This window comes from Aythya ferina (genome assembly GCF_964211825.1).
Source record: "Aythya ferina genome assembly, chromosome: 17".
NCBI classification, from domain to species: domain Eukaryota; kingdom Metazoa; phylum Chordata; class Aves; order Anseriformes; family Anatidae; genus Aythya; species Aythya ferina.
The window spans coordinates 7,634,633-7,650,531 of NC_140316.1; the positions used below are offsets into that span (position 1 = coordinate 7,634,633).

The 15,899-nt window shown below is 36.7% G+C and overlaps 1 long non-coding RNA gene across 1 annotated transcript; it reads left to right on the forward strand.

Moving 5' to 3' along the window:
• Window positions 1–2,719: 2,719 nt before the first annotated feature.
• On the forward strand, window positions 2,720–13,031 carry LOC311446174. The gene is made up of 3 exons (XR_014698776.1): window positions 2,720–2,795; window positions 12,200–12,237; window positions 12,990–13,031. It is a non-coding gene; the product is annotated as an uncharacterized lncRNA (long non-coding RNA).
• The last annotated feature ends 2,868 nt before the right edge of the window (window positions 13,032–15,899 follow it).

The window sequence follows — 15,899 nt, forward strand, 5'->3', positions numbered from 1 at the left end:
GTTTAACAGAGCAGCCAATTTGTAGGCTCTTTCTGCTTCAGAGCAGAAGCGCTCTCTGTTCCATCAGTGACACAGGTAGAAAGCATACAACACAACAATAAATAACCAGCTGCAATGCTCAGTTTCCAGGAACTGAAAAGTAAATTGATTTCCATATGACTCAACTGCTCAGATCAATAACTACCCTTCTTTCTTTCTGTACATACACACTTTTCTTCCTCTGAAATAACCGGTATTATCTTCAAATTTAAGGAACATCTTACTGTGCTTATGATTGCACAAATAAGTTCTTCAGCAAAAAACTACCTTGAAACATCTTCTGCCTGTTAATTTATCCAGTGAAAAATTTCTTATGAGCTTTTATGATTTAGTCACAGACAACTGTGGTGCAAAAAAGGCTGTATTCATGTTCTTTACCTGCTAGGAAGCTGGTTCAAAAAACAACAACAACAACCACAACAAAAAAACACTTATACTGATTTATTATTTGAATCACATCCATCGATACATCACAATCTCTCTTTGTTTTCTTCACATCCTAGGACTGCAAGCATTATACAATTTCTCCAAGATACGTCACTGTCTAAAGTTATAGCCACATCACATATGAGGTAACTGAGGCCACTGTAAGTAAATTCTCGAGGAACATTATAAGTTGCAATCTGACTGACTACTAAATTCTTAATAACTTCCTAAGAAAACTGAAACAGCAAGAGCACATATATCCATTGACACTGACAGTGAGTCATCTGAGTTCAAAGGTAGTAAAAAGATTTTTTTTTAATTAAAGCTCAGTTCACAATGCACAGACTTGCCTGCACAAGTCACAATCTGCTAAAGCTCTAGATAGCATGTAAGCCATAAAGATATTGATAGTCAGAACACCCCTAGGACGAAAGCACGTACATCAGCAGTGGAATGTGCTCCCGCATGATTACGCAGAGAAAAGCATTCCTTCCACCTCTAGGTGCATGTATATTGCGGGTATATGATGGACTGTCAGGTGGGGTTTTTTGTTTCAGTTTGGTTTCTCACCTCCAAGAAAATGCTTCTTATTTTAAATGACTACGAATGGCAGCTTCTGAAAGTGCTGCTCCTACAAGTGAACTAACAACACAAGGAGAACTAAAAACATTTAAGTTTCTGCCTTTGGGCTCCACATAATCTCTTTAACTGCATATTCAGCTCAGTTATTTCTACTCAGCTTCTGATGGCTGCTAAGGTGAACAGTAGTTCTTTGTCCACATGAATTATCCGCTTCGGACACAGGCTATAGTGTTCCTACCATTTACAGACTCACTTCCCCCGCATTCTCAACAATTAGGTCAGAATATATGCTACCTAGAAATCTGGAGCTGTTTAATTTTACAAAAGCACAGGAACATCCCCACACAGGATCAGTTTACAAATAACACATGGAGTAGAATACATCCTGAACTATTTTTTCCTTAACAGTGGAAGAACAACTGATGGAAATCTCAAGACTATAATTCCTAGAATTCTAGTAATTTTAAAAAATGTTATAGAACACAGCATATATTTTAATCCCTTAAATCCATTCCTGTGCTTTGGCACATCTTTCCAGCTCCCTGCCTCCTGGCTACTGCATAATGAAGTTAAACACGTGAACAATGTAACACCTTATCAAGCACAGGTATTTCAAGAAGCTTAAAGGTAATGTTAAATTCAAAAGCTGATGTATTCTACAAAGTTAATTACTGAAGGCCAACATGGGGAGCACATCAAGATTTCACGTGAACAAATGAAGATACTTATCTCACTGTAATAATGATCCCAAAGGGCACAGAACTGCACAGATTGCATGTAGGTGGGGCAAGGTGCACTGACATTACATCCTTTTTATAGAGGCACTGTGCTAATGACCATTTATTTATATTAGTAACTTTGTATGTTATCATCATATGTGATTATGCTGTATACACAGATTGATAGTTTATATAAAATCCTATAAAATTTATCTAGTGCACATAAACTTGTAGATTTTGTGTATAATTTACATATAAAAATGTTACATTTAGTGTAATGATAGCATGAGAGGTAACTAAAAGGGCAGATTTAGATTAGATATTAGGAGAAAATTCTTTACTGTTGGGGTGGTGAGGCTCTCCAGCAGGCTGCCCAGAGAAACTGTGGCTGCCCCATCCCTGAAGTGCCCAAGGCCATTGGGACACCTGGTGTGTTGGGAGGCGTCGTGCCCATGGCAGGGGTTGGAACTAGATCCCATTATGTCCCCAAGCCATTCAGTGATTCTGTGATTTGTAACAGTACTGTATCAAGTCCAAAGGTGTTCTGATATTATTACTTTTAACAACACTGCCATAAATAACAGTAACACAGAACCAAAAGTATTTATTCTCTGTACATTTTACAGTTTTCTTATTTGTACAAAGCCTGATAATAATAATAAATATCACAGCGATAATAATTCCACGCTGGTCTTTCAACAAATCAGTGGATTTGCAGGGAAGAATGAGAAGAATCACACAGAGAAAGGTGGGCTGAGAAGTATTTTTAGCTGGGTTATAGGTAAGTTCCTCCAGAAACTAGTTTATTCCTAAATTTTCTAATCAAACACTTCAAGGTGCTTAAGGAATCAGGGAGATGCTAACAAGAAAACCAAAATCCAATATTTGTGGTGTTTCTTTTCAGCCACCAGAAGAAAAAAAAGCCTTTCATTCCCCTGAAAGGCAAATCAGTACTGACTACAGCAGTGTTGATTGCCTCCTACAGTGACTCCTATGAAGCACAGGCAAACTCTGATGTACTGTAGCAGTGTAAGTAATACTGAGTCTACTTTTCTAGTCTTGATACTAAAACACTTCATGTCTCAATGGACATCGACACCAATCCTGTTTGCTCATAAAATGTAAAGGGGCAATCCTACAGGCTCTGAAGTCTCCTCCTGAAAATACTGTATTTAATATCAAATCACACAACTACCCACCAGCAAGATAGTTTTAAATTTTGTACCTTCATTTATATTACTACTGTCTTAAATGCTGCATTTCAGGAAAAAAACACAGTTTTGATTCAATTACACATCTTTCAAATGTAAAGAGCATGTAAAAGCATTTTGTGCTAGCCACTTAATATCACAAGAAGAACTATTTTTATTATATACTGTAATTTATAAATGATAAATATTTGGAGGATTTTAACTATCAAGACTGGATCTCAGAATACAGCACAGAATGAATACTGTGAGAACAGAGATCTCCAGTAGATGGAAGCATTGGCCAGCAAAGACTAAGCTCACATTGCTCATGGGATTGTCATTCCTGCAGCACGGCATAGTGCCTCCCCCTGCTACACACAGGATTTTAACATACAGATATCCCAGCTGGCTGACAGTGGTAGAAAACAAATCTATATTTCTTTATCAGTATGTGGTCTCTAGTATTGCTATATCACAGCATACAATTACTATTTAAATATTTACAAAAATCTCACATTGAAAGATGAGAGACAGACAGATGGATAATGAATCATGAATCTGACTGCCGATTCCAGGCAAAATTTAGAGAGATATAAGCTTCACAAACCTTTTCATGATCTCTCTGACAGTTAAAAAGATTCCAACTTCTTGATTTTTCTCATACTTTAACAAAAATTATGACCCAAATGTAAATGTTTAAAATGTATTTAAATATAATAATCTCACATTGTCTGGTATAGTGCTGAAATGAAACACACTCAAGTTCAGGGTTCGTTCTGAAGCTCATTTAACAGGACAAGTAACACTGGTGGCCATTAATGGCAGAAATTAAATATCCCTTCAATATCAGATTCAACAGTACCCTAATTCTAGCAACCATAAAATCGTTCTAGTCCATTAGAGTCCAGGAAAGTTGCATGATTACTGACCCACATTTCACAGTGATGCAAGTCTCTTAGCTCAAAATGGACAGAGACCTGATATCCCAATACCACCATTGCATGTTGATTAACTAAACACTTATCAAGTTATAATTTAAGAACTTACACACAGGTCAAGCACTGGCTAGTGATTATGTCTCTCACCTGACTGTTATGAACCTCTCCACACTGACTGACTGCTGCTTTCCACCTCCATTATCTGTTTTATCTCATTGCCGTCTGATCTCTTATAACTTGTTTCCTGCAGCCCTACCTAGATACAGATGTGAAACATGATTTCCTTTTAGTTACTTTGGCAAAGAGGTTGAAATTACTTTTTGCAGTATACTGAGCAAATATACATTTATACAAATAGTACTTTCAAAGTATGAAGAAATTAAATTCTAATGAAATAGCTTTATTACTTCACCACAAACAGCAAAAAATCCCAATTGGCATTCCCTTGTTTTCCCCCATAACTAAGTCTGGAAATTCTGCTCTCTATATCTTCCCCCACCCCCCCCCACCCCTCCACCCAAATGAAGTTATATTCTCTCTCCACCATTCCTCACCCAGTGTTGCCAAAACTTAGCTGCTACCTCAATTCCAGCCTCCTCCCACCATTTCAGGAGACCTGGCTTTCAGTCAAGATTTCAGAACTCCAAAATTTCTCAGTCCCAATATCCCAATATCTGGCCTGCTACTAGCACTCTGTATCATCTTTGATAGAATTCTTGTTTTCAGCTCTGCAGTAATTGGAAGTTAGCCCAAGTTAGAATTTTCAACTTGAGGATCTTAAAACACAGCAGCAACAGAGAATGGCCCGTTTCCTGGTTAACTAATGGCAAGCCTGTAAGCACAGCTTCTAGTGAACTCTAGAGCATCTGCACAGGTACTGAGAGCACAGACCACTGTGTGGGGACAATCACTCTTATCCATGCAGATTTTGTCTAATATACCTTCAATATGTAGTTCGCTCAAATTGCAGCAAGTCTGGAGAAGTTGTTTTTGTAAAAGCTTATCCACAGAGCAATTATATGTATGTTTATACAGACACACAACACTCTGTCAGAGCTACTGATCTACACATCACATGCACAGACTTAAGACACATGGTTACCGCTACTTACATTCCCACATCCTTACATGAAACATTAGCTGCACAAACATTCTTACACATTGTTCTGTGCACACAATGAGGGCTAACAAACTTATTATTGCATACCTTTCTTCATCTCTAATAGCTGCTCCTACTTTTTATTTAACTCCTGCTTCACCTTTCGCGTTGGGCATTTCCTGGAACTCCTGCAATTACTAAAAACAAAAACAAAAAGCAGGCATATTTTAACAGTGATGAAACAAAAGTTGGTAAAGGCAGGAAAGAAGTGGAAAACAAATTATAGCTTGCCCTTCAGAGAAACAGAGCCTGGGGCAGATGAAGCAAGCTCAGAGATGTAACGTTCACTGCTAGTGCACCTCTGACATCTGCTGGGATAACAGCTGGGCTGGGCTGCTCATCACAGAAACAAAAGAAAACGAATAGGAAAAAGCAAACAGCAACGACAGGTGGGAATCCATACTACACAGAAGCACTGGACAAGGTAGGTTTATCCCCTTTTTATTGTGTCTTGATGTTCACGGTAACATTTAACGATAGAAATAGGTGAGCAGAATCACACAGACCAAATGAAAACCCAAACTGAGCACACTGTATCAGGAAAGGAACGGGGCCTTTGAATCACAGGCAGCCCTCCCTGGAACAGAAATACATAAATAAAAGCATCTTCTTTGTTGCCATGAATGGGAGCATTTCCTGCCATCTGTGAGATAACAACCCCTTTTCTCCCAGTTACCTCAGTAACCATGGCAACTGTCTCCGGTGCAATGACATCACGCAGTTTCCTGGGCAACAGTTCCCAGTGCAGTGACATCATGCAGTCACCATGGCGATGCTCCATGAGGCCAGGAAGAAAGTATTTAAAGTGGGAAGAGAGGTCAGGGAGGACACCAGAACTCAGGAAAGATCAGGGGGATAAAAGATAATGGCAGTAAAAAATTAGTTTGTGAGAAGAGGAAAGGCAAGGGACAGGAACAGAGAATGAAGACAGGAGACTGAAAGAAGTAGAGAGGGAATAAGAAAAATGTTAGGAATCTGAACTACTATTTAATTGGTTTAGGAAAAAAATTTAAATGCATTGTCTAATTTGATATTACATTATTTAGGTTAGACTTGCTGAACAAGAGCGTGCATGGTCACGTGAAGTTTAGGTGCAGCAGGCATGGCTTAAATGCTGATTTAGATGGTGAGACTTTTAACAGTCTATAAGAAACTACCAGAAGCCTCCAGAGAGACACTAGCTCAAATCATACTATATAGAATATTCTAGCTACGTTTTCTGATACAAGGTACTTTTTATGATACATTTCCATTCTCTCAGTGACTCAGGTGCTCATTCACAGCAATGCTAATACCTTGATGATACAGTCCTGCCTGTACAGGGCTTCAAAAGAAAATTAATTTGCCCTCTTCTTTCTTTTTGCTGTTATTTTGTTGGTTTCTTTTGCACTTAAATATAAGACAACATAACTTGAATAACTTACAAATGAAAATGCTTAACATTGATTGAAAGCTCCTTCACCAAGAAGGAAGTAAAAAGCATTGGTTCCATCTCTTTAATTTCTAGATCTTCCAGTATTTTCAAATGTTTCAATTTACTGAGTACAAATGTCCGTTCTTATTCAATTGTCTTTGCGTTCTAGACAGCCTCAGCTGGTGGGCAATGCTAATGGCAGCTTTATGTTAAATGGCTCAAAAGCTCTGGGAAAAAGGCTTTTTGGCAAGGAAACTGACATTATTGATACATAATGTTATATCAGTGTACACAGCCTTGAGTGAAAGATAAATTAACAAAACAGAGAGCCTTTTGAGGACAGTTTGCAGTCTAAAAACTTAGGACAATGGTATTGAAGCAACTTCAAAGTCAATCATAGAGTATTTTTCTATCTAGCAAGACATATTCACTTATTTTCTCTTACGCAAAATCTTTAGTTTAATTTCCACAGATAATTGTCCTCCACCATTCATTTCAGGAGTTAATGTTGAATCAGATGTAGCAACTGTCATTGTAACATAGCAATTAAGCAATGTAATGTTGTAGCTATGACATTTTCCACCAAAAGTGATTTTTATTTTTTTTTTGTTTTAATACAGCTGAAGCTAAGACAAACCTCAGTAACGCTATTCAGAACCAAATTTCAAATATTGGGGTTTAAAAACCTACCTAACTTGTGCATAGCAGGAGATGCAACTCTTGCTTCAGGCTAACCCTCCAAAAGCAGAATCTCAAAAGTCAATGGTATCAGAATGTTGATCAGTTCAGTTGTCCACATATTTCAGCCAAAAGGAAGATAGTTTTCTGGGGGAAGGATTTTATATAGTTTGCAATAACGAAACAGTTTCCTACTATGAGGCCTCTGCTATTCAGGTAGCAACGATGCATTTAATATGCCCAGCACTTTCAAAATCTATACAAAGATGAGCATTAGAATACAGAAAGTCTGACTCCTTCAGAGCAATGTATTTCAAGAAACAGAGCCTTACTGCAGCAAATCCCAAAGGAATTTCATTGCAAAACTCTGCAGTCATCAGGCTGGAAACGTTCCAGGTGTTTAATCACAGGCAGGAGGGTGAGAACTGAGAGAGAGAGAGAGATGAAAAATCTCAGTGATAAGCAGCACTAGGAAGGATGTGGTGACTGAGGGAGAGAAACAGGAAAAGGGGAGGAGGAGAGGAAAGGGAGAAAAACATCTCACGCCACCGATGAACAGAAGCACAAACATCAAGAAAAACACATAAAACAAGGCCAGCATCAATTCCACAAAGTTATTCTTCGGTCCTCATATTCCTCCTCCTTAAACTAAAAGATACTCAGAGAACAGCTAGCTGTGTGCATGTAAAGCAAAATTCAGGCTACGTTGGGCATTAGCATACAGTCGAGTGGTACTACCCACCAGTTACATCTTCATGTAGTTACCAAACTGTGTTTCTTCAGGGAGAGTGGGGGAGGAAGGAAATCTTGTCAGGGACAGCACAAAATGAAGAAAAAAAGACTGCTAGAGAAGAAAACAAATAGGACCGTGTGTGTGTGTCCTTTTTTCCTTTTTTTTTTTTTTTTTTTTTAAACAGGCTTAGCTCTGAGACTGAAATTATCTGCATTAATGAAGCAGTGTTTCAAGCTGCAGTCTTATTTCAAAAATACAGATATTTTTAAGGAACAGTGATAAAAGGTGAATTAGTAATGCCCTTTGAGTTCTGATAAAGCCCCTCAATGAACACTGATACATACTAACAGTGAGTCAAACAAAAAAATGTTGAGAGTTGACTTAACAGTGGGAAAGGGAAAAAATGAGTCACAAGTTATACTCACGTTAAACAAAAGAAATCTACTAGCCATTTTAAACTGTGTACCCTAAAGTCAAAAATATTAGTATGCACAAATGTCTAATGCCTTAATTAACGTAGCAAATGCTATGGTTTACAATTCCACATTTGGGTGTTCCGCATTCATTAAAAATAAGATAAATTCAGCTCCTATTAATATCACACAATAAAGCTTACAGGTAATAGAAGAAAGGGGAAAACTACAAAGTAATTTAGTGACAGCAAGGAAAACTTGCAGACAGTTTTCTTCAGCTTAATTGGAGAACTTCAGCTCTCAACTCACTTTAATCCTAAAAGTTTTGTTTTTTTTAAATAAATGTTTAAATAACTAAAAGGGTCCCAAAATAATACCCGTTTCTATTAAATAAAGAATAAATTATAACAGCAAAAAAGATATTTACCAGCAAGAATTAGAATAACTGTTATACAAAATATCTCCTGGGTGTTCTTGACTTTGTGTCAGCCCATCACTTGCTAATTAGCACCAAGACGTTATTGTGATTACACCGGGATAACAGGATGAATAATTCATAATACCCGTACACAGTGATCTGGCACCATTAGCAGATCTTAATTCCTAACCCCAGGAGTCAGTATACATTTTATGGCAGAATTAACAACACACATATATGTATGATATATTTTGTGAAGATTTTAAGCAATTTTTTTAAACGCAACTAGTACTGGAATACTAAACTAAGCTAAAAATTCCATCCACTGTTAGGCTTGTCAAAAATGGTATCTCATAGCACTAAGATTGTGTCAGATCCCTCAAATCTTGAGTTTGGCATCCCCAGTAAGATGGCAATACACAATTTACTCGAAACTCCAAAATTCCTACATGTTTTCTGAAGACAAGACAGAGCAATAGAACCTTATAGCACATAACAGATTATTGAAGATGTGTTCCTAGCTTTACTTAACACTACGTTAGGGTTTATCTACACAAATCTTTATCAAAAAAGCTCCTTTAGAGTAGTTGTTCATTCTAATCACAAGGTGAACTACGTTACCTTCTTCTCAAAGAAATACTCTGGGACAAATGTACCACAAATTTCCAAGCATAGGAAAGTTCTCTTAGTATGGCTGGCTGCATTCACCATCAGAGCTGGTGAACTGGACATCAATGATAACAATTACTCAAGGAAAAGATTCTGGTCCTAATCTATCATTTCAAAACCCAAAGAAAAGAGCAAGAACAAATAGTCTGAAATTCAGAATCTGTCACTTAATTATTAATAACTTACTTTTAATATAGTTAATTTATCAATCCACCATATTTCCTCTTTTATTATTTTTTTTTTATCTCCTTTTGGATGAGGAGAACTTGACTTGAAATAAGTTTATCTTGTTTTTATAGCTCACTTAAATCAATTTTCCTTTACCTTGTCAGATTTACTATAATAATGTAATAATTTTGGGGAGGTGGAGGGCATCTTTTACAAATTTAGATTAAAATTATAATTTTTTTTTAAATTTAGTTTTGTGGAATATTCCGATTTGTTTTGGTTTTGTTTTATTTATTTATTTATTTATTTATAAATTAAACACTGAAATCAATGAAGGTCCATGCAGGACAAGCAAACCACCTAATAGATGATTTGAAGGATGAGAAAATATTTAATGGAAAAAACTATTCCCACTGCTAGGATTTTAACTTTCCTCTTTAGTGCTCAGCTGTCAAAAGAGAAGAAAGAAAACCTTCAAGATGAAATTTATACAAGCAGTTTATGGAACCTGCACTTTTTTTATTAGCAATATAAAACATTAAGTCAAAACAGAGCTTCTACTGTGGCAGGTGGCAATACTATAAGTGTATCAAGAAATCTTATAATTTGCTGACAAAGTGAAATGCTTCCCCCATATTTTCCAAATCAGCCTTGCCATGACTTACTAGAAATTCCACTCCAGTGGCTTGTAAGAACTTGCAAATGAGGTATTTTCAAACTTGGCGTACCATTTACTTTTTCTATTAAACTATTTTAAACACCTGTAATTAATGATGTTCATTGCAACACTGTATACCTTACAGTGTACAAAAATGACCATTTTTTACAGAAGTGCAGGTGCAATCCCAAAGCAAGTCTCAGCTGTGAGAACCAGGGGAATGAATCAGCAATAGCACCAAAGCATTCTCCTGTATTAAGAACACTGTACTCTGTTGATACCAATGACAGCAAACATCTCAACTCCCCAGTGCTTCCATGACGTTTTACAGCCCAGAGAGGCTTAACAGGACTTGTTTCAGAAGAGGCAAATAGCAGCCCTTAAAAAGCTTGAGGTGACAAGTGAGGAAGAACTATTCCTGCCCTTTAAGGACATGCTGGAACTTCAGCAGAAACACACTGACCCAACATGGTGGCCAGCCAGCAAACATTTGGAGTGAGCTGTGCCATTTCATGCCAAACACAAGCTTTGGCCTTCTGCTCCCATCTCCAGATTTGGGCCGCACGGACAGCAATGGGGATCATTGCTCCAGGATAGCTCTGGTTGCCACAGAGGCAGGAAGCTGCTACAGATGGTCCCCAGTTGTCCTGGAGTGTCTGCATGGCACACAGACTTCCGCAACACACACCAAATACTCATTTATTCAGGGTCAAGTTTCTAAGTTCTAGCACCCTTAACTCTCAGGTTTTCCTGGGCAGGTATCTCACTGAAGTAGCTAGGATTGTATTTAAATAAAAAATAAGCACCTGGGCTTCATTTTTTCAGTGATTTAAAACCAAGTAAACATGAGATAAACATCAGTTTTTCATTACAGAAAGAGAATACTCTCCATTTGACTCAGGGGGGACACCAGTTGCTTGATTACTGTGTTACTGCAGACATCCACGGGTCTCTGCCCTCTGCAAGAGTCAGATGTTCAAAAAAAATCTTATTGATCACTACAGTGACAAAGTATTTGTTGATTATCAGAATCTTACTTCAAAATATTAGAAAAATAATATTATGTTGTCTTCCACCCAAGCACAGAGTGATCTACTGCAGCAGCTGGTTGACACTAAAGACTAAAGGCAATCCCTTTCAATAGCCTGAGAGAGCAAATATTTAACAAATTGCCTTCTTCTTGGCCTTTGTTGTGCTAGGGTGGAACCACAAATACATCTAAATGCTTTTAGTTTATAACTCAGGTCCTGAAATCAATTCCAATTTCACTCCAAATGATGGCGTAATGGCAAGACAGAGCTTACATTGCAATGCACTTCTGCATAAATTGATTTTGATCTCATCTACACATGAACGAATCTTCATTAATTCCATTGACAGTATTAAGAATTAGTTCAGATCTTGATTCTCTGCATCAAAATCTGTTGTACATTGTCCATCAATTTAAGGACTGTTCAAGGTCTCAAGGAACTATAAGATACTTATATATGCATATACTTTATTTTCTACTTTCACTTACTATTATTTAATAGATGTATATAAATAACAGATTTTAGAGTATTTTATTATAATAATTATGTAGTAAAACTTCCTTGTCAATCCTTTAGTTTATCAATGACAATTTTAAAAATGTATATATAATTATAACTTATACAATTATGTTATATTTTTAATGTGCAGTATTATAATAATATATGGTTCTGTTGGGAACTCATTCACTTACTTTATGTCTGCCAAATCTCCCAGAGTAGATACCAAGCAGAATTTGCATTACATATGCATTTTAAAATACACTTGTGTTCAAGAAAGTGCAAAGATAAATTTCCATGTGGTACTAAATTAGCATGTGGTATGGAATATAGTTTCTTGAAATTTAGATGTAGATGCTAAAAACTCATTCTATAAAATGATAAACAAAAGGCTGTTCATTTCAGCTCTAGAACAATCTTTGCTAAAAGCAAAAATAAAAAATGTTTTTAAAATTTTCTTTTTCAGGATACTAAATGAATGGTCCAAAATAGATTGGTTATCCTGTAAGTAGCATAACAGATCAGATTTAAGGCCAAAGTCTACTAAGTGTGTTAATTCAACCCTCAAACTGTGTAAGGTAAAATTATCAAAGACGATCAAAGATGGGAAAAAAAAAAAAGAACAGCTCATTCTGTGTTTTTGTTGATCCTGTTGCTACATAATTGTTAATGGAAATATTTTTCTTAAATTGTATTGTGTTTTTCTGATTTTTCCTTCAAAAACAATAGCAAGTATTTTTTTCATTTATACTTCTCTAGCTAGTGGAAGATGACTATTACAGTACTTATGATCTAGATGTCTGCATATTCTAAATCAGCTTATAGTCTTGAAACAGGACACATTTCTTGTTACTCATATTTGACACTTCATTACAAGAACAAGATACGGAGAGAGCAACATTACAAAGGGACTTCTACATGTTTTTCATAGCAATGTATGCTTTCATGGAAACCTCATCTTGAATTTATCATATTCTCACCTTGGGTGTTTTTGTCTCATCTGCTTTTGAAACCATTTATATCTGAAATAGATTTTCTGAAGATATTTTACAATATTCCAGTACTTAAATCTTGCACTTTCACATGCAGAATATACACTTCCTTAAATTCAAAGCTCTCTTGCCTTCTGCAATAGGAATATCTTCCAGGAATATTTTATCTGTCATCTTCATGCTCCTTAAAATCTGTCATCTATCATACTCCTTATACACAAGCATGAGTCTGAATAATTATACCTATAGATTATTTTCTTACAGATATGTCAATGACCATTACCAACATGGAAGACCAGTTCGTGTGGGACTAGTTTGGGAAAGAAATTCTATCAACTAAGTGCTTGCTCGCTTGTGGGACAAGCAGGTAAAGGTAGCCAGAAGCCTGGCTTATATGATTTCTAAAAGATGATGTGATTTCTGACACAAACTAAAAAATCTACCTTGGTCTGACCTCAGTGTTTACAATACATCTTTGTTATCTCAAAATTTATTAAAATTCAGAAGTTTTTTAAAAAATATATAAAAAAAACTGCCTTAAGTTCAGCTAAACTGAACTTCAAGTACTTCGGGCTTCTTCAGAACAAGTTCTAAGTGCTCTGTATCGATTATACACATAAATTAACCTCACATACTGATTCAGATGCCACTGATTTCAATGAGCTTCTTCAATAAACCTAAAAATGTATCTAACAAGTTGTTTTACTGAAGAGCATTCCTGCCATGGACTTTAATTTCTCTTGAGTAGCTGTTAAATTAGCTCAAATTATTAGGATAGGATAAAAAAACAAGAACATGTAAGTTTTTTTCTTTTTAATTATCTTTAAAAAAAAAAAAAAAGTTTTTATCTAAACTTTATCTTTTTTTCTCTGTTGTTAAACAGGATTGCTGAAGAATTTCAGACTGGCCCCATGCTGACAGAGTATTTGGTAATGTGTATTGACATCACCTTTCACCCTTCTGACTTTTGCTATTATTCTCAAGTCATTTTCATGTATGACTTAAAATTCAGTTGGTCATTTCATGTCCCTCCACCTGAAGTGTACTACCATAAAGTCTTTTCTAGGTAATTGTATAGGATCCTATTGCAGCTGCTGAAAGCAGCACACAGAGTAGTTCAGTAAGTACTCCTATGCTCCTTTGGAAATACACTTGGCTCTAAAATTCAGTCCTTCCCAGCTTAGGCATTTGGGTCACAAGTAGTGGTATTAAGGATGGCAAACAGTAAACAGAAGTTATATACAGTGGAAAAGCAACACAGGAGAATCTCTTTCAAAACCACAGTTATTCCAAAGAAGTTACTAGAAAAACATGATTACTTACCAGAGTAATTGTGGTTCTTTGGTGCATGTTAACCACAATGATCTCAACCTCACTTTTTTTCTTAAAGCTGCTTTTTGTCTCAAAAGTCAGTCTTCTGCAATGCTATTACATTGTATAATAAGGCCCCTACTACACACAGCGTAAGAAGTTTTGTTTCCTGTTGCAACGGCACATTTTTAGTTTAGGATTCAAGAAGGAGAGGGGGAGGTGGTGCTGGAGAACTCTGCGACAAATGCAACTATCTGTGTAAAAGTTGAATGCACTGAAGCAGATTAGGACACAGACTGAATTTCTGTCCCTATAAAGAACATGCTATTAATGTTTGATTATCATTTAGCTTTCAAGCTCATATAGAATCATACAAAATGCTGCTTTACCATCAGGAGCTATCAGGTTGCTAAAAATTCAAGGACACCCATATACCTTGCTCATACTACATAAATCAAGACCCTCAGAGTGACTTAATCTTTCAGCAAAGTTTGCCTGTGAAAGGCATGGCAAAGATCAAGGAAACATTACTCCCATCCAGAAACAGGTATTTGGTAAGCAGGTAAGCATCTTATTAGACCTGAAATAAGGCGGTGTAAAGAGACACAGATCTCAGGGATAGGGTGGTGTGTTCTGATGTTTTTACACTCCTTCCACTCCTGCTTCAGAGAGGAATGCTGTAAACTTCAGCTAAGCACTTTTGGTGAATACCTCTGGTGTCTGCAGAGATGGGTGCAGCCTGGGGTTTTAGAGACTGAAACACAACAGACTTGAGATGTGGGTCACCTAAGACAAATAACCAATTTGAGAATATATGAATCCCACAGCTCACTGAGGAACATTGCAATAAACAATAAGCCCTAGTCACGTCTCGTTTTCATCCAGATCATTGCTGTGATAAGGATTACAGAAAAACATACATCAATTCCATGGCCCAGAAAAATGAAAATTGCTGAAATGGTAACAGTATGGACTGCCTCAGAGCATTTCTTGTTCCTATGCTATAGAAAATGGGCCCACTGACTCAGCAAAAAACACTGACAAGAAAATGTCAGTCTGTGACACTGGATCATTAACTGACAACTGCAGAACATGGGAGAAGCTATCTGCTCTCCTACTGAAAATCTAACACACTGCTATACTGCTGGTGGCAGAAGCAGGTAAAAGAATTTAACTCAGAAGACTTCTAAAACTTGTGATCATTAACTTATGCAGAGCAACTGTGACTGTCAACACTCAGTTTATGAATTCTTAACGAAGACAGAAATGGTTTTTATGCCACAGAGCACTCAAGAGTAATAAAAGATTTAAGTTTAAAGAACTTCCTAAATAGATTACAGATTATTTGAAGATTTAGCTTAAGAATTCACCTCCCCCTTAGGGAAGCATCCACTGCTGTAAAGCTAATATGCAGATCACATGTTTAATGAAACCAGTAAGACTTTTGTGTCTGTTACCCTGTGCACACTTACCCGAACACACACAGTAGTTTCACTCACCTGCCTTTAAATTCATCACCCTCAACAGAACTTGATCATCACTTAGATCTCTCCCAAATATGCTGAGATGGTAGCCTGAGTAATCATACGAGTCAGCATACAGTCCAGCACAAACTCATGCCACCCATTCGCAGGAAAAACAACCTGCCAGCTGTTCCTCGTTAGGAATTTAAAGCTTCATGTTTCAGAGGAAGTTAATCTACAAACTTAAGATAATCTTCTGCTCACCAAATTCTCCTTTGCTAAGAGCACTTGGCAGCAAGTTACCTGTGTTTGACAGTTCACTGAAAAACTTTACATAATTTTGTGAGTTTTATCTCAGGACATTCAATAAGGAAGTGCTCACTATTCTTAAGTATTTTGG